This window comes from Phyllobates terribilis, unplaced genomic scaffold (genome assembly GCF_046119375.1).
Source record: "Phyllobates terribilis strain yellow unplaced genomic scaffold, ASM4611937v1 Scaffold_12__6_contigs__length_324123572, whole genome shotgun sequence".
NCBI lineage: Eukaryota > Metazoa > Chordata > Amphibia > Anura > Dendrobatidae > Phyllobates > Phyllobates terribilis.
The window spans coordinates 242,693,702-242,712,996 of NW_027362772.1; the positions used below are offsets into that span (position 1 = coordinate 242,693,702).

The 19,295-nt window shown below is 43.5% G+C and overlaps 1 pseudogene; it reads left to right on the forward strand.

Annotated features, from left to right (window-relative positions):
- Window positions 1-4,943: 4,943 nt before the first annotated feature.
- LOC141171540 (arylacetamide deacetylase-like 3) lies at window positions 4,944-16,876 on the forward strand (annotated as a pseudogene).
- Window positions 16,877-19,295: the final 2,419 nt, after the last annotated feature.

Below are 19,295 nucleotides of genomic sequence, written 5' to 3' on the forward strand. Positions count from 1 at the left end.
TATAATATTATTCTAATTATATTGTATATAATTATAATAATTAAAGTACAATTGTTATATAATTATTTCGTGTTTGTAATTCACATACACCTTTAGTCCCTTTCTTAACAATCCATACATTTTTATACCATACTCTTGGTGGTTTCATGTAACATTACACTTATACTTACTTAGTACCATGTATAGGTTTACTGTATACTGTTGACAATCTCATGCAGCATGTCTCCCTACTTTACCTAGATATAGGTCACTTTTACTATATACGTCTATATTATGTGCCCTTTTTCTTATGTTTATGGGTGCCCCCCACCTTTTATACTTGACCAGTGTCTGCAAATTGAGATTCTGGCTTTTATCCTAAGTCATGTGACAAGGCTTGTTAGAGAGTCGATATTGACTTTTAGGATTGCTACCTCTTATAGGTGGCACTAGCGTTCTAGTCCTCTTCCTCTCTGAAGAGACAATTTGCATATTTCCCAGAGGAGCATTGTGGCTTAAAAGTCTCCTCACCTTGGCATGTCAGGCTTAATATGTCACTCACTGCAAGGAGAAACGTTACCCCTTGGATCCCGATCAGACGTCTTTCACCCAGCCAGACAAAATCTCACACTTTGCACTGATGAGGGGCAGTACCCCGAAACACAGTGTCTGCAAATTGAGATTCTGGCTCTGGCTTTAATCCTAAGTCATGTGATAAGGCTCATTAGAGAGTTGATATTGACTTTTAGGATTGCTACTTTCCTATATGTGGCACTAGAGTGCTAGTCCTCTTCCTCTCTGAAGAGCCAGTTTGCATATTTCCCAGAGGAGCATTGCAGCTTAAAAGTCTCCTCACCTTGACATGCTTAATATGTCACTTTCCGCAAAGAGAAACGTTTCCCCTTGGATCCCGGCCAGATGCCTCTCACCCAGCCAGACCAAATCACACACTTTGCACTGATTAGGGGCAGCACCCTGAAACACAGTGTCTGCAAATTGAGATTCTGGTTCTGGCTTTTATCCTCCTAAGTCATATGGCAAGGCTCATTGGAGAGTCGATATTGACTTTTAGGATTGTGCTTTGCTCTCTTCTATTTCCTATTAGTCTGTCTTTGGCATTTTATATCCTAGACATACTATTTGCACACATACTTTTCGCATTTATTAATATACTTACCTTTTACAAAAAACTGCAACAAATTCCTGGTATATGCAATATAAGGTGTCCCGAAAGGCATTATTAACTATATTTAAATAAAAGAAAGAAAAAATGCCAGGACCAAAAGGTACAACAAGATTCTTAAAAAGATATACATTTTATTGAATAAAAAGCAAAAAACAAATATTACCATAAAAAAATCCAATATACAGATAGTGTTGCATGCAATGACACGGGAGCAGCTAAGGGAGCCCAAGAATATGTAAATAGTTAATTAATTTTAAGTGACATAGTGCTAATATATCTCAGGCTACATAAGCAACATATCAATTGTATATAATAAATACATACAGTACAGACCAAAAGTTTGGACACACCTTCTCATTTAAAGATTTTTCTGCATTTTCATGACTATGAAAATTGTACATTCACACTGAAGGCATCAAAACTATGAATTAACACATGTGGAATTATATACTTAACAAAATAGTGTGAAACAACTGAAAATATGTCTTATATTCTAGGTTCTTCAAAGTAGCCACCTTTTGCTTTGATGACTGCTTTGCACACTCTTGGCATTCTCTTGATGAGCTTCAAGAGGTAGTCACCGGAAATGGTTTTCACTTCACAGGTGTGCCCTGTCAGGTTTAATAAGTGGGATTTCTTGCCTTATAAATGGGGTTGGGACCATCAATTGTGTTGTGCAGAAGTCAGGTGGATACACAGCTGATAGTCCTACTGAATAGACTGTTAGAATTTGTATTATGGCAAGAAAAAAGCAGCTAAGTAAATAAAAACGAGTGGCCATCATTACTTTAAGAAATGAACGTCAGTCAGTCCGCGAAAAATTGGGAAAACTTTGAAAATGTCCCCAAGTGCAGTTGCAAAAACCATCAAGCGCTAAAAGAAACTGGCACACATGAGGACCGCCCCAGGAAAGGAAGACCAAGAGTCACCTCTGCTTCTGAGGATAAGTTTATCCAAGTCACCAGCCTCAGAAATCGCAGGTTAACAGCAGGTCAGATTAGAGACCAGGTCAATACCACACAGAGTTCTAGCAGCAGACACATCTCTACAACAACTGTTAAGAGGAGACTTTGTGCAGCAGGCCTTCATGGTAAAATAGCTGCTAGGAAACCACTGTTAAGGACAGGCAACAAGCAGAAGAGACTTGTTTGGGCTAAAGAACACAAGCAATGGACATTAGACCAGTGGAAATCTGAGCTTTGGTCTGATGAGTCCAAATTTGAGATCTTTGGTTCCAACCACCGTGTCTTTGTGGGACGCAGAAAAGGTGAACGGATGGACTCTACATGCCTGGTTCCCACCGTGAAGCATGGAGGAGGAGGTGTGATGGTGTGGGGGTGCTTTGCTGGTGACACTGTTGGGGATTTATTCAAAATTGAAGGCATACTGAACCAGCATGGCTACCACAGCATCTTGCAGCGGCATGCTATTCCATCCGGTTTGCGTTTAGTTGGACCATCATTTATTTTTCAACAGGACAATGACCACAAACACACCTCCAGGATGTGTAAGGGCTATTTGACCAAGAAGGAGAGTGATGGGGTGCTACGCCAGATGACCTGGCCTCCACAGTCACCAGACCTGAACCCAATCGAGATGGTTTGAGGTGAGCTGGACCGCAGAGTGAAAGCAAAAGGGCCAACAAGTGCTAAGCATCTCTGGGAACTCCTTCAAGATTGTTGGAAGACCATTTCTGGTGACTACCTCTTGAAGCTCATCAAGAGAATGCCAAGAGTGTACAAAGCAGTCATCAAAGCAAAAGGTGGCTACTTTGAAGAACCTAGAATATAAGACATATTTTCAGTTGTTTCACACTTTTTTGTTAAGTATATAATTCCACATGTGGTAATTCATAGTTTTGATGCTTTCAGTGTGAATGTACAATTTTCAAAGTCATGAAAATACAGAAAAATCTTTAAATGAGAAGGTGTGTCCAAACTTTTGGTCTGTACTGTATATTCTCAATGTAAGTATATAGCCATCATGACTATAAGCTGACATGATTGTGGTTGCAATGCAACCAGTTCGACCTGTTCTCCTTTCCTATGGGGCAGGTATTCAGGCAGTGATCCAGTTCTGTGCCCTGATTGCAGCTTGCAGTGACTCCCTATAATATCCTCTGTACTGCATTTAGGCTGCGTGCCCACGTTGCGTATTACAAGCGTATATGCTGCGGAATTTCCGCAGCATAAACGCTTGTAAAACGCATGTATATCCGCACCCCATGGTCCCCAATGGCATTCTGCAATGTCAGTGCCCATGCTGCGGATTTTTCCGCAGCGTATATGCTGCGGTCAAAAATCCGCAGCATGTTCATTAATTTTGCGGAAGCGCAGCGGAATCAATGTGCGGATGGTACCCAAGTCTGGAGGAGAGGAGACTCTCCTCCAGACCTGGGTACCAAAGAACCTGTAAAAAAAAGAAAAAATAAAGTTTATACTTATCTTCTGATGTCTTCCCGGTGTTTTCCCGCCGTCGCGCTGTTGTGTGAAGGACCTGCCACGTCATTGAGTCATGTGACCCATCACATGACTCAATGACGTCACCGCAGGTCCTGCACACAACAGCGTGAGCCGCTCAAGACTCCGGAAGGGGCAGAGAATGCATCGGAAAGTGAGTATAAACTTTATTTTTTTATTTTTTACCATTCTGATTCTTTTTTTTTTAACTATTGCTTGGTCACACTATATAAATCCATGCCGGTTGCATGGATTTATATAGTGTGAACAAGTTGTCAAGCACTTTTCCAAGTGATGCTTAAATCACTTGGAGAAGTGCTTGATAACCCGTATGCGGAAATCCATGCAAAGACGCTGCAAAGACGCCTCACAAACGCTTCTACCTGGCGGGAAAACCGCATGTAAAATCCGCATGCGATTTTCCCGCCAGGGAGAAGCGTAAAAAATATGCATCAGTTCCGCAAAGTGGGCACATAGCCTTACTTTCTAAACTAAACAGAACACCTTTTTGAAACTTTCCACTGCTCTGTAGATACTCTGCTTGTCTATGTGTCCAGGGCCGACACAAACTTTTTAACTTATACGGTAAATGTTGTAACAAAAGAAAACTTGAAAACGAAAAATCTCAAAATTGAAGTTTTTTTGTCACAGTGCCTCCCACAAAATATTGAATCAAATTGTAGTATTAGTATAATTTAAAAAGGTCAACTTCCCCTGCAAAACACAAACCCATACACAGCTCCACTGATGAAAAAATAAAAATTAATGTTGTAAAAATGAAACTTAAAAAGCATGGCAAAATTTTAAAATATATCACAGTCCGAAAAGTTGTGAATTTTTGTATTAAAAGAAAAAAAAATAAAACTGTACCAGCCAATTGTCAATTTATTCAAAATTTTCTAAAGGCAGTGTAGTTATCAGTGAAAAATGAATAAAAAAAATATAAAATGTGATGTATCACTGTTCATAGGAAACTGTTTCATAGGAAAGTCTAATAGCGAGTAAAATAAATAAATAAATAGTCAACTGGGCCTTTTTAAATGACAGGGAGCACTGGGCTTAAGGGGTTACATATTGGTGTGTCTTTGTTGGGTTTGCTAAGAGAAAAGCCCATGGGCCAGGGTTGGAAATGTCAGAAGATCCGCACAGAGAAGGTCTTTTTGCACTTGAATATTTGGTGACTTCAATATTAATATTGTTCTTATTACTCATTTGTAAAGCTCCCGTGGGCGTTACTTCTCCTGTAAGAATTTGTAATACTCCTCTAACCTGTAATTATTACACGGCAAGTACAAAGGAAACCAGAAAGTGAAAGAAAGCCAGAAAGGACAGGGACCGCAAGAATGATCGGAGTAATCGTAATTTTTCTTGTCTTGTGCCTTCTGATATTTTTGGGGGTCACCTGGTATGAATCCTTGAAAGCAGAGTACCCACCAGGAATTGCAAATCCTAAATTTCTTAAGACAACTTATACATTTGTTGTTGGCGCCTTCATTCTGGAGAGTCCATAGCCTGAATCTGATTTTTTTTTTCCTTTGCTTCCCTACTTGTTCTTTCTCCAGTCTCAGTATTCTACTTTTAGGCACATTTTATTCTTAATTCTTGGCAATTATTTTCTTTGGTCTTACAATGATTTATCTTATAAGCCTTAGTAGAGAAAAGCTAATTGAAAATGTATAAGCTATAGACATGCAATACCACAGAGGGGAGGAATATACTTATGCTACTTAGTGTTGGTATATCACATAAAATCGGAATAAAAAAACATTTAAGTTTCTGGGTGTAAAATGAAAAAGGTGGAAACTTCATGGGGTATGAATACTTTTTCAAGGCACTATATATTTTAATTTCTCTATTATATTGGGGAAATAGTTTGTAAAGTTTAGGATATAATTTCTTTTTAGTTCAAGAGGATGTTACCATAGATTTCGCATTGGAGGTCTGTACTTTTATCCTCTGTATGATGTTGACTAGTGATGAGTGAGCACTAAAATGCTCGGGTGCTCGTTGCTCAGGTCGAGCACACTGGAATACTCGGGTGCTCGACTCGAGCAACGAGCGCAATGTAAGTCTATGGGAAACTCGAGCATTTTTCAGGCGGCTCCCCCCGCGGTCTGCAGAGGGCCTAAAAATTGCCCAAATCGATGGGAACAATGCTCAAATGACATGGGGACTGCATGGGGAAGACCCCTGGAAGCATTTCTGACTCCCAGGTCACTTCTGTCAACAATGTTGTCAGAGGTATTAAGACACTTTTACGGACTCACTATAAAACATACCAAAACGAAACCAAAATGGATTTTCCTGGGAAATATGTTAAGGAAAATCCTTTCCAGGGTAATGACTTGTATATAAAGCAAAATAAATAACTAAAAACAAAAATGCTCCTCCACACCTTGGGCTATGTTCACACGTAGCGTTTTTGATGTGTTTTTTCACTTTTGCATTGCTTTCAACCATGACAAATGCATTCACCAGGAAATGTCATTTTAACATTTTACAACCTTATCTGGCCATGTGGTGTGTGAGATATCATCAAACACATCGTGTTTCATTTATGAAGGAGGGACTCTGAAAGTCACAAAGCCTATTTTTACAGAGCCATCAGGCGGCCTTTACTATTCTTAAAGGGCCAGCAGTCGGCCCTCACTATTCTTAGAGAGCTATCAGCCGGCTATGTTTTATTGTTCTCATTACTAAAGAGTGGGTCTCCTATGCTGTTATTGTGTATGCAGTGAGTGGCAGGGCTGCCCAAAATTTAGACGCACCCCAATACCACTTTGAAGTGACTTAGAGGAGGGCCTCCTGAAAACAATGTTCCCATTATTAGAAAGTAGGTCTCCCATTGTGTTTGCCTATGCAGTGAATGCAAGGGTTGCCAAAAATTTGGAGGCACTCCAATGCCCCTTGGAAGAGATGTGGAGGTCAGAGGGCCTCCTGAAAACAATGTTCTCATTATTAGGAAGTGGGTCTCCCATTGTGTTTGCCTATGCAATGAATGCAAGGGTTGCCAAAAATTTGGAGGCATTCCAATGCCCCTTGGAAGAGACGTGGGGGTCAGAGGGCCTCCTGAAAACAATGTTCCCATTATTAGGAAGTGGGTCTCCCATTATGTTTGCCTATGCAGTGAATGCAAGGGTTGCCAAAAATTGGAAGGTACTCCAATGCCCCTTGGAAGAGGCGTGAAGGTCAGAGGGCCTCCTGAAAACAATGTTCCCATTATTAGGAAGTGGGTCTCCCATTGTGTTTGCCTATGCAGTGAATGCAAGGGTTGCCAAAAATTTGGAGGCACTCCAATGCCCCTTGGAAGAGAAGTAGAGGAGGGCCTCCTGGAAAAAAATGTTCCCATTATTAGGAAGTGGGTCTCCCATTGTGCTTGCCTATGCAGTGAATGCAAGGGCTGCCCAAAATGGGGAGGCACTCCAATGTCCCTTGTAAGAGACGTGGAGGAGGGCCTCATAAAAAAATGTTCCCATTAGAAAGGAGCGGGCCTCCTATACTTATAATGCCCATGCAATAAGTGTATGGGCTGGCAAACATTTAACCCTGGGGGGTATACATGAACATACTGTATAATTTTTTTTTTACGGGCATCATAAACACCTCTTAAAAAAATTATATGGGTGTTGCATCACGGACCACGTTCACCCTGGTGATATGGTGGTGGAGGAAGAGGATGAGGAGAAGGAGGAGGACAAGAGCAAATAACCAAAATCAGGAAGCATATACCCATGTGTGGGTGTGAGGAGGTGCATGGGAATACACCTCACAAAGAAAGACACTGGATTTGAGTTTAGGTTACGCTGCTATCATTCGGTGGTGTTGAGAAGTCTGGACCAATCCAGCCCTTGTTCATTTTTATAAGAGTCAGCCTGTCAGCATTTTCAGTTGACAGGCGGATGCGCTTATCAGTTATAATTCCACCAGCGGCACTAAAAACCCGCTCTGCTAAAACGCTGGCGGCAGGGCAGGCCAGGACCTTTAAGGCATAGAGAGCCAGTTCATTCCACGTATCCAGTTTGGATACCCAATAATTATAAGGCACAGAGGAATCACGGAGGACATTGGTACGGTCGGCAAGGTACTCCCTTAGCATCCTCCCAAACTTTGCACTGCTTGTGAGAGTACCCCGTGCCTCTGGGCTTGTGCAATGGAAGGGGCTGAGAAAATTCTCCCAGAACTTTGACAGTGTTCTCCTGCCTCTGCTGGATTGAAGCTGTGTCTCTCTCACCGGTACTTCTTGGTTGTCCAATGAGCTGTGCCCTCTGCCGCCAGTGTTTTCAGATGGGAATTTTTTTAATAGTTCCGCAACAACGGCCTTCTGGTACAGCCCCATTTTTGTAGACCTGTCCGCCTCAGGAATAAGAGATATAAAGTTCTCCTTGTAGCGTGGGTCTAGAAGTGTCACTGACCAGTAATGACTGTCACTCAAACTTTTGAGAAACCGAGGGTCATGGGAAAGGCAGTGTAACATCCCTGGCGGCATGCTAGGATGGCTTACCATCTCCCACCATGCGAGACCGCAAACTTACCTATCAGTCCAGGCTGCACACTTTGCTCCATTACTTGCTGTGTGCATGTCTCTTGTCCGATTGCTTATGGCGGCGGCGCTGTTACTTCCTGATTCTTAAAGTTACAGTGTGCGCAGTCCTAATACGTCCCCAGCCTATTGCTGTGAGTCACTGGATACTTAAACCCCTTCCACCCAGTAGGAGGTGCCTGAGCAACGCTTTCTTTCAGTGTGTTCTTTGCAACTGAGTTGCCAGGTCCTGTCCTGTATCTTGTCTGTTTCCACCACCCTGGGGGCTGAGTACCCAGGCTTGTTACCTGTATCTGTGACTTCTAGTCTGTTTCCACCACCCTGGGGGCTAAGTACCCAGGCCCGTTACCTGTATCTGTGACTTCTAGTCTGTTTCCGCCACCCTAGGGGCTGAGTACCCAGGCTCGTTCCTGTATCTTGTTCCAGGTTCAGTTCCTGTCTGAACTGTGTCCTAGCCCGTTACCTGTTTGTTTCTATGTCAGATCCTTTCCTCTTCCTGCAGTGTCTGAACCTGCATCTAACTCCAACTCATTGTCTCTGTACTTCTGTATGTGAGTTTTGGGTCCACTCGCTACTTCATGGCAAGTACCTTGTGTGTATCTGGTTCTGCTTGTCCCATTTCCCTGCCTCCGTATCTACCTCCTGTGTTCTAGCTATCATCCTGTGTTTCCCAGTCTGTTCCATGTGAACAGAGCCCTGTCCTGTCTGCCTGCACCTGCGGTTCCACTCTGCTTCGCTAGTCCTCCGTGCCTGCGGCTCTGCTCCGCTTGTCCTCCGTGCCTGTGGTTCTGCTCTGCTTGTCCACCGCGCATGTAGCTCTGCTCTGCTTGTCCACCGCACCTGCGGCTCTGTTCCTGTATCCCAGTCTGTACTGGTCCCTATACAGCCTGCTTTCCTACCTGCCAGTATAGGCCTGTCTGCATACCTGCCGTGCCTGCCAGTACCCGCCTGTCTGCATACCTGCCGTGCCTGCCAGTACCCACCTGTCTGCATACCAGTCGTGCCTGCCAGTACCCACCTGTCTGCATACCAGCCGTGCCTGCCAGTACCCACCTGTCTGCATACCAGCCGTGCCTGCCAGTACCCACCTATCTGCATACCAGCCTAACCTGCATTCCCCAGTGTGGGTCAACAGCTGTGACCGGGGTCTGACCTGGAGTAGCACCTGAGCCACCTCCCACGTCCCTCCTCGGACCACAGAGTCGATTAAGCCACCGTGTGTTTGTGGTCAGATCTGTCGAGGCCCCTAGTCATGCCCCTCCAGGCACTCCTCGGTACGAGGCCTAGTGGGACCACTAAGGCAGTGTAACATAAACTCAGCCATGCATGCCAGACTGCTAACAAGCAAGACTTCCATGTCCTCACCAAGAGGATGACTGACCATGCTCTCCTCCTCCTCCACATCTCTGTCCTCTGGCTATTAACGCTGAACAGATGGTATGACAGTTGTGCAGGTAGTACCGTCTAAAGCGCATGAAACTAGCTCCTGTTCTTCCTCCTCCTCTTCCTCATTGTCACCCAATCCACGTTGGGATAAGATGAGGCTGGGCTGTGTGTAATCACCCTGTATGGTTCCTTACTCCATCTCATTGTGCTCCGCCTGCAATGCATCCTCTTTGATTGTGAGCAGAGAGGATTTCAGAAGACAGAGAAGCGGGATGGTGATGCTAATTATGGCATCATCGCCGCTCACCATCTTGGTGGAGTCCTCAAAGTTTTGGAGGATGGTACATATGTCTGACATCCATGTTCACGCCTGAGGTCTTATGTGTGGAGTCAACTGAATACCGACGGCCTTGTTGATGCTGGTACTCAACAACTGCCCTCTTCTGCTCACAAATCCTTCCCAACATCTGCAGTGTAGAGTTCCAATGCGTGGGGACATCACACACCAGTCTGTGAGCCGGAAGCTGCAAACGCTGCTGAAACTGTAGGTGACTTTCAAAAAATGGGCACACAGGTGGCGTACTTTAACAAGCAGATCTGGCAGCTCCAGGTAGGATTTGAGAAACTGCTGAACCACGAGGTTAAGCACATGGGCCAGGCATGGTACATGTGTGAGCTCACCTCAGAGCCGCCACCATGATCTGGCCATTGTCACACACGACCATGCCTGGCTGTAGGTTCAGCAGTGTGAGCCTCTTTCAGAGCTGTCCACAACTCTTCAGCATTGTGCCGTTTGTCACCCAAGCATTTTAGCTTCATCACAGCCTGTTGCCGCTTGGCCGAGGGAGTACTGCAGTGCTTCCAGCTTGTGACTGATGTGGTCATTTCGGAGATGGAGGCTGAAGAGGAGGAGGAGGCTGAGAAGGATGAGGTGCAGGAGCTGTAGACCATGGGGGCAATCCTGATTCACCTAGGGCCCTCAGTCCTTGGCGTCGCGAGGACGTGTTCCGTCCCAAGGTCCGACTGGGTCCCGGCTTCCACTATGTTTACCCACATGTGCCGTCAGCGAGATGTGCCGTCCCTGCCCACAAGCACTTGTCCACGTGTCCGTGGTTAGGTGGACTTTCCTGGTAACTGCGTTGTTGAGGGCATGGCTAATGTTTTGGGACATGTGCTTGTGTAATGCGGGGACAGCACACCGGGAGAAATAGTGGCGGCTGGGGACCGAGCACCGAGGAACGGCAGCCGTCATCAGGTTGCAGAATGCTTCCGTCTCCACGAGCCTAAAAGGCAACATTTCGGGCGTAAGCAGTCGTGAAATGTGAGAATTTAGTAGTGTGGCCTGTGGGGCGTTGGCTGCGTATTTACGCTTGCGTTCCAAAGAGTGGGGTATGGACAACTGATCCCTACGTTGGGACAAGGACATGGACGTGCTTGCTGATGGTGCTAGTTGAGAGTGTGCAACGACAGGTGCAGGGCAGGAGGCATCTTCGCATGCACCATGGACAGGGGATTTGCTTGCATGCACAACCGCAGAAGAAGCAATGGTGCCACCCGCAGACACTGTTCCTGGACCCTGGGGTTCGGCCCACAAAGTCGGGTGCTTTGCTGCCATGTGCCTTATCATGGTGGTGGTGGTCAGGCTGCTAGTTTTGCCACCCCTGCTAATGCTAGCCTGGCAGGTGGTGCAAATGGCCTTTTTGGGGTTATCGGCAGACTCTTTAAAAAACAACCAGACTCGGGAAGACCTAACAGTTGTACTGGCAACTTCCTTCGTGTTGGTATTACGGGGAACAGTTGCCTGCCTTCTGTCTGCGGCCACCACACTGCTTCTTCCTGCCTGTTGGGGTTCTCTGCCTCCCTCCCCCTGTGTACTGCTGTCCTCACTCTGCATGTCCTCCTCCCAGGTTGGGTCAGTTACTATATCATCCACCACCTCGTCTTCCACTTCCACACCCTGGTCCTCCTCCTGACTTTTTGGCAATTGTGTCTCATCAACGTCCACCTCTTGTGACACTTTCCCATCGTCGCCTTCGTGTGACCGTGGCTGCTCAAATATTTGGGCATCGCTACATGCGATCTCCTCTTGCCCCGCTTCAAGTGGACCGGGCGAGAGGCCCGAATCTATAAATGGAAAAGTGAACAGCTCTTCAGAGTGTCCAAGTGTGGGATCATTTGTCTCCGGGCACTCGGCATGGTGAGAGGAAGGAGGATCAGGGTGAGGAATATGCGGTCCAGACTCACGGCTACTGAGACTTGACCGTGTGGAAGACAGGGTGGTGGTGGTGGCTAAGTGACTGAAAGCATTATCCGCTATCCAACCAACAACCTTTTGACACTGCTCTGGGTTCAATAGTGGTGTGCTGCGGTCCCCTAGGAATTGGGACAGGAAGGTCAGCTGAGAAGATGTGGGTGTTTGCTGTGGCACAATTTCAGCTTGCCCACGGCCTTGGCCTCGGCCTCTGTGTGCACCATCACCATCACGTCCAGTTCCAATTCCCTTGCCATGCGCCTTGCCCATTTTAAATTGAGGAAAATATCTTCCACGCTCACTACAAATGGCTGAATTTGGAGCGAAGTTATATGTAATCCGAGTGATGGAGAAACCACAGTTTTAAATAAACGGCCTGTAGGTAACTACGTATTTTGAACAGCAAACCGGTGCCAAAAACTTTGCTGACACACTGAAAAAAAATTTGAATGGAGGTCAAAAATGGCAGTACTTTCAGCACAATGATATGTGAATGTGATCCGTGTGATGGAGAAATCACAGTTTTAAATACCTGGCCTGTAGGTAACTATTTTGAACAGCAAACCGGTGTCAAAAACTTCGCTGACACAGTGAAAAAAAATTTGAATGGAGGCCAAAAATGGCAGTATTTTCAGCACAATTATATGTGATCCGTGTGATGGACAAACCACAGTTTTAAATAGCTGGATTTTTAGCGCTGTAATATGGAAAGGACCTGGCTGTATTCTGCAGTGCCAACAAGCAAATGGCGCAGAAAAACGGTATTCTCTGGATTGCTTTTTAAGCAAATAATGAGGATTAAGATCCAAAAAAATTATTCCTGGCCCCTGAGACCTGGGTCTTTGTCTAGAAATATCTAACAGTAGCAGAAGGCAGAACTGGAATGGAGCCTTTTGTGCTATATGCACTGCAGTCTGCTATATACACTGCCTGCCTGATATCTCTGCAGATGGATTAGTTAGTCCTCAGAAGGACTGTTTGCTGAGATGGATATGTGTAATGTACTTGTTTTCTCCCTACACTACCTAATACACAACCAAATCTCTCCCTAGTTCAGCAGCACCTCTCCCTACACTGACTGATTGACGTGAGTAGACTGCGTGCACTGTGGCGCCAGGTCTGATATAGACCTGATGGCGCTGTGCGGCCAGCCAATCACTGTAATGCCACAACCACCATGGCTGCGGCATTACAATGAGTGGCAGGCAATCCCTGCATGTTGATTGGCGCTCTAAAGAGCGCCAAACATGGAGGGAGGGGACCCTAGCATCCGCCTGAGCATCTCGCAAGTACTAGGCAAGCTCCGAGCATCTCGAGTACTGAGATGCTCGAGCAAGTACCGAGAACTTGCAAGTATGCTCGCTCATCACTAATGTTGAACAAACATAAGCAAGCAGCAACATACAGTGGAAAAAGAACACTCCTCTAAAATAGCTTAAAACAGGCATTCTTTGGTGTGAGACATGTAATGACAGACAGTCTAAATTCACTGATCGCATTGCAGAACGATTACAAGTGCTGGGAGTATAACAGAAATGAGCGTGATAATAAGCACCGTTTATCATTCATCTCAGGGTAGTTAGTTTGGGGGATTTATACATCAGAGCTGACAGTGCTGTGAAAGAAGAGGTGCAGATGCACAGGTGACTGTAATGGGACAAAGCTTTTCTGTAATGTTGCACCCCCCACACTGTCTGCCGTGAGATGAAAGATGAAAGGTGTATGTAAACACACTCATCTCTGGTCTATTGCCTGAATTTTGTACATGTTTCACACAGGTTAAAGTCAATTCTAAACTATTGTGGGGGGGTGTTCTTGTTTTCCTTTGATGATTCTGCCTGCTTATGATTGGTCAACCTTTTACAGAGGAAGAAGTACATGCTTTTCATGGACAGCACTTCTACCTATTATAGTCTATGAGGCTGTTCACATGTCAGTGTATTTTTGCAGAATGAGTAGTCCATATCAAATCAAAAAGACATGACTGATTTTAACCCGAGTCTCAGATAAAACTCACCAGTGCAAGTTTGTGTGTAAGGCCACATTCACATGTTCAGTATTTGGTCAGTATTTTACATCAATATTTGTAAGCCAAAACCAGGAGTGAATGAAAAATGCAGAAGTAGTGACATGTTTTTATTATACCTTTCCTCTGATTGTTCCACTCCTGGTTTTGGCTTACCAATACTGATGTAAAAAACGTACCAAATACTGAACGTGTGAACTTGGCCTTAGTGATAAAAATGGACAGCACTCAGATGTCATCCATGTTCTGTCAAATTTTCATGGACTATTTGTTTAGAGAAACTTGAAAAAACTCTTTTTTACATACCAGAAAAACTGATCAAACTCTGCTGGGTAAAAACTGACACTGATCAAACGCTGATGAAACTGATCAAAAATACTGATGAAACTTTGACTGTTTTTCTCCTAGCCCTCATTCACACATTCGTTTTTTTCACTTATGAGAAAAACTGACCACATTTCATCAGCGTGTCATCCACGTTTTTCTCAGATGTGAAAAAAAAAGTTTCTCCATCTTCTCTTAGTTAACAGTTTCTGGAAATCGGGCCGCACCGGGATGACATCCGATTTTTGTCTGATTTTTCCACGGACCTATAGACTTGCATTGTCTATTTTGATCCAACACTTGGATCAACATTGGGTATATTTTGCCAATTTTTCACTTTTTCTTTTCTTTGCTTTATAGGGAAAGATTCTTGATAAACTTGTATTATGGAACATTGCAGGACCTGTAAATTTTCTAGCAAAAATATCAAAGCCTAAGCCGAAGGAGGATCCAGAGATCTTCACAAAAGACTTACAATTTGAAGGAGAGCCAGTGAGAGTCTACCAACCTCGATCTCCTTCAACTGGTGGCAGAAAAGGAATCATGTTCTTTCATGGAGGAGGATTCATGTTGGGGAGTATTGGTAAGAAAATAAAACTCTGTGGTTGATTGATCCATTTTATGAAGAGATGTACTTACTTTATGATATACGTATAGAGGTGCAGCTTCTAGATAAAAAATAGAAAAAGACCAGCTCACCCACACTCCTAGGTGTCTGGAGGCACGGAACACAAGGGACCACTTGCAATAGTTGAAGGAGAAGAAACGTTCCAGCTTCCATAAAGTGCACAAATATTTATTGATACAAAAAGGATTCCATATAAAATAGCAACGCGTTTCAAACGCAGAGCTGCGTTCTTTATCAAAGCTGATACAATGAATTCTGAGAATTTCCATGACCCTGATAGTAGAATGGATCCTAATTAGTGTTGAGCGAGTATGTTCTGTTAACCCTTTCGCCGAGTATGCTTGGGCCGAGCTCCGAGTATTTATAGCTGCTCAGTGATATGGTTGAATCGCTCCCGTGTCCATGATTTGCAACTGTTTGACAGTTTTATTACATGGGAGGAATGTCTATTTCTTACACATTCCTCACATGTAATAAAGCTGCCAAACAATTGCAAATCATGTACACGGGAGCGATTTAACCTTATCACCGAGCAGTTGTAACTACACGGAGCTCGGCCCGAGCATACTCGGAACAGAAAATACTCGCTCAACACTAATCCTAATAACAAATCTCTTGTTTATTTGGCTTAGACACCTATGAAACTTTATGCTGATACTTGACGAAGAATTCCGGAGCTGTGGTTGTTTCTGTTGGGTAAGGTGACAACATTCATGATTTCACTATCATTTCCTCATGTTTTAATTAATGTAATGACGTAGTGATGATGATTTGGGATTTTTATCACTTCAGTTTGCAGGTATGGTGACAATTAGTGTGGACAAAAGTGAGTTGTCTAAAGTAACCAATCCGATTAAAGCTCATTATAGTTGAAATCTGAATTTTTTTGGGGGGACCTGCTGCAACTGTATTCATTTTCATACAACATGCTTGGAGGGGAGATTGATTAAAAAGCAAAAAAATACAGAAAATGTCCAAGACAATAGCTCAAAATTTCAGCTCCAATTTTTGGAAAACCATGCATTTTAACTAAAATAGTGTAATGATGGAGCTGTGCTGCCTGCTTCTGTCCTTGTACAGAGGATTCCCAGCTCAGGTTCATTATCACTTAGCGCCGAAGTAACTACAATATGTGTCTCTCCATCTGAGGGACTTAGATGACCATGGCTCATTTTCATTTGGTCATACTGTGTAAGTAATTAAGAATACCTTATGCAAAGTGCCTACAAACTATATGAAATGTTAAAAAATGCATATGGTGGTCTTTATTATCCAGATATTGACCTTTATTTATTAACTCACAAAGGTCCAATATAAAATGTTTTTTTTTTCTTTTTATATTTTAGGTACCGCCTAGCACCGGAACACAAATGCCCAGCTGCATTTGATGACTGTCTCATGGCCACAGTTCACTTTCTGAAGACGGCACAAGAACATGGAGTTGATCCTTCTACTGTTATAATATGTGGAGACAGCGCCGGGGGCAATCTCACAGCTGTCGTTTGTCAAGCTCTTGTGGGTAGATCAGATCTTCCAAAGCCTCTTGCCCAGGTGATGATGTTCCCAGTGCTCCAGATGGCAGACTTCAATTTACTCTCATATCGACAAAACAAGATGGTCCCATTGTTGCTCCAAGAAAATGCTCTATACTACTTAATTAGCTACATAGGTGGTGATCCTTCTTTGTCAAAAGAAATGAGAAACGGCAGTCATGTTCCTCCTGAAATAAGAGAAAAGTTAAGTAAGTGGTTGAGTTCTGATGATTTTAAAGTCAAAGACTACAAATCTCACATCATGGCGCCCTTTAATAAAGAAATTTATGAGAAAGTTAAGATTACTCTTGATCTTCCATGTTCTCCATTATTCTCCAATGATGCCCTAATCCGGCAACTACCACAGGCCTACATACTAACATGTGAGTTTGATGTTCTTCGTGACGATGGGATACTCTACAAGAACCGGCTGAAGGACATTGGAGTTCCGGTCACATGGCATCATGTTAAAGATGGCTTCCACGATATTGTTGGCTTATTTAATGATGTGGAGTCTGGAAAGATGGCTTTGGATAATGCAATTACTTTCATTAAAAATCTTTAATGATGATGACGGGCAGTTCCCTGAAACACAGTGTCTGTAAATTGATATTCTGGTTTGGATTTTACCCTAAGTCATGTGGCAAGATTTGTTAAAGGGTCGACATGGACTTCATACTTCCAATAGATTGCTCTAGACTTCTAGTCCTCTTCCTCTCTGAAGAGACAATTTGCATATTTAATTTTACAGAGGAGCATTGCAGCTTAAAAGTCTCCTCACCTAGGCCTGTCAAGTTTGACATGTTATTCTACGCAAGGATAAACGTTACCCCTTGGATCCTGATTAAAAACCTTTGTAACCTCGTGTGGTGAAAAATATTATTATTATTATTATAGCGCCATTTATTCCATGGCGCTTTACATGTGAAAAAGCGGTATACATAGCAAATACACTTACAATAATCTTGAACAAAACAAGTCAGAGACTAGTACAGGAGGAGAGAGGACCCTGCCTGCGGGGGCTCACAATCTACAAGGGAGAAAATGTTTCAGATCTTCCATTTTTTTGGCTTTACCTTAAGAGTAAAGTTGAGTGGATCGATCTGTGGAGGATCGAGTTTGAGTTGAATTTCCTGAAATTTTCCATTTCATGAGAATTCAAACATTTTGAGATGCGATTCGCAAAAAAAAAAAATAAAACAAAACTTGCCTGGTACCATTTACCACACTACTGAAACATCAGCAAGCAAGCTAATGTAATTTTGTATTGCTGCATGGACCTCTCCATAATGACCTGCAGCTATGACATCTAGCGGATGATCATACCATGAACAGTGGTGGTTGGTACCTGGACACAAATCAGCGATTCCCAAAAGAGCATAGTTTGTTAGACAGAGGCATTTTCCATCTCCAGAGTCTCTCTTCTTGTAGAGTGTAAGCCCTTTTGGACAGTGTGGTTCTGCAGAGTCGAGAGGGAATTCCTGATAGAATCTAGTAATATCCTGTGCGGTGAGTGAGTACACTGAGCAACAGTGTAAGATGTTACCAGTGCAGCTGCTGATTAGCTGACGGTGTTAGCGACATCTAAATGCTACCAACCAGCTGTCAACTAATAGAAGAGATGAGAGAGGTGCAGGCAGCTAAGTGTCCTACATACTAAACGGTATCTGCGTCCTCCTACTTTGCCAAAATGTGTGTCGGGTTTCGGCACCACTCCAGCAGGAAAACACAGATACTGTTTGATGTGTAGTCACATGCCTATTATTCTTTGCTAGGTTTACCACTTTGCTAACTTCTAGTTCTCCCTTTAGCCTGGACATAGATTTTTGTCTCAGCATGGTCGTGGAGTGTTTGTTATTACTTGATATACTGTAAATCATTTATAGTCATGTAACTTCTCAATTTTTATTTCTCTTATTACTCTTTGTTGACTGGTGGTGTTAATGACGTGCTCATGGTACTTTTGTATTATTTTAGTGGTTTATAGTATATTTAATTTTTAGATATGTTTATTTTGCGCTTACGTTGCACTGTCTCCTCCTACTTGGTCTGGCGCACATTCCAATGTTTTTAACATTTTTGTCTGCTTGCATATAATGTCAGTCAATAAAAGAATTTACTTTTTTTTGTCTGTCTATCCTGTATTCATGTAGGATGCACAGTATATACATACAAGACTAAGCCTCACTGCTCCATTCTGTGGTGGCATTCCACGCCCTTGGAATGGGCCTCCCTCTTTTGGCAGGGGAGCTGGTTTCTTCAATTTGGGACAAATGTCACATGATTACAGCTCAGACTGGAGTTTTATAGCTCCTCAGCGTCCCCATCTAAGCCCTAGGGTGATGCACCTTAATAGCCAGTGATTAGTGATGGGCAAGCACTAAAATGCTCAGGTGCTCGATGCTCGGGTTGAGCACATTGGAATACTCGGGCGCTCGACCCGAGCAACGAGCCCAATGTAAGTCTATGGGAAACTCGAGCATTTTTCAGGTGGCTCCCCCTGGTGGTCTGCAGAGGGCCTAAAAATTGCCCAAATCGATGGGAACAGTGCCCAAATGACATGGGAACAGCATGGGGAAGACTCCTGGAAGCATTTCTGACTCCCAGATCACTTCTGTCAACTATGTTGTCAGATATATTACACCACTTTTATGGACTCACAATAACACATACAAAAACTAAACCAAAATTGATTTTCCTGGGAAATATGTTAAGGAACATCCTTTCCAGGGTAATGACTTGTATATAAAGCAAAATAAATAAACAAACCCAAAAATACTCCTCCACACCTTGGGCTATGTTCACACGTAGCGTTTTTGATGCGTTTTTTCACTTTTGCATTGCTTTCAACCAAGACAAATGCATTCACCAGGAAATGTCATTTTAACATTTTACAACTTTATCTGGCCATGTGTTGTGTGACACATCATCCGACACATCCTGTTTCATTTATGATGGAGGGACTCTGAAAGTCACAAAGCCTA